At 49.8% G+C, this 626-nt stretch overlaps 1 protein-coding gene and 1 long non-coding RNA gene across 7 annotated transcripts in view; one reads left to right on the forward strand and one right to left on the reverse strand.

The window, feature by feature from the left end:
- The window catches only part of Mypop (Myb related transcription factor, partner of profilin), a 13818-nt gene that overhangs the window by 6283 nt on the left and 6909 nt on the right, over positions 1-626 (forward strand). The window lies entirely within an intron of this gene.
- Positions 1-626, reverse strand: part of LOC116101730 — an 11758-nt gene that overhangs the window by 4438 nt on the left and 6694 nt on the right. For 2 of the 5 annotated variants that reach the window (XR_004122911.1, XR_004122912.1), the window contains exon 4: positions 266-362. The exons of 1 other annotated variant lie outside the window; for it this stretch is intronic. This is a non-coding gene — a long non-coding RNA (uncharacterized LOC116101730). Of the gene's footprint in view, positions 1-162; positions 363-626 lie in introns of those variants that run through there. 2 more of the 5 variants (XR_004122910.1, XR_004122908.1) reach the window with 1 other exon arrangement.

The following is a 626-nucleotide window of genomic DNA, read 5'->3' on the forward strand; positions in this document are numbered from 1 at the left end:
GGGCAGGAGAGGAGAGGAGAGGGGCAGGAGAGGAGAGGAGAGGGGCAGGAGAGGAGAGGAGAGGGGCAAGGGAGCATGCCTGAAGTTTTTACTTAATTTGTGTGAGTATGTGCGCGTGCGCATAGGGATCATAGGAAAAGTTCAGAAGTCTCTCCACCATGGGTTCTCAGGCTCGAAGTCAATTTGTCAGGTTTACACACCAAGCCACCTTAGCTGGCCCCCTCGATGGGTAGTTTATAGGATTCAGAAAGGTTCATTTCCACACCTGTAGTCACACAGCACGCAAACAGGGAGATGTTGAACAGAACCATGTGCCCAACTTCTAGTTGACTTGCACTTGTTGCCCATTAACGGTCTGGTTACTGGGGAGGGAGGACAGAATGCAGTCAAAGGTTAGCTTGGAACTCACACAGCAGGCATGGACACTGCCAGAAGCCCTACCTACATTCTCAGTTTGATCTCTTTCTGTGAAACCAGGGCAATAAGCTTGTTACATGTTTATGGGTTGTGTACATGTGTATAGGAATGCAGGCTTGCAGCCCAAAGTCGCTGTCCAGAGTTGTTGGGTGCTGCTCTGTCTTATAAGGCAGGGTCATTCAATCAAACCCAGAGCTCACTGATCTGGT

Source organism: Mastomys coucha, unplaced genomic scaffold (genome assembly GCF_008632895.1).
Source record: "Mastomys coucha isolate ucsf_1 unplaced genomic scaffold, UCSF_Mcou_1 pScaffold21, whole genome shotgun sequence".
In the NCBI taxonomy this organism is placed as follows: domain Eukaryota; kingdom Metazoa; phylum Chordata; class Mammalia; order Rodentia; family Muridae; genus Mastomys; species Mastomys coucha.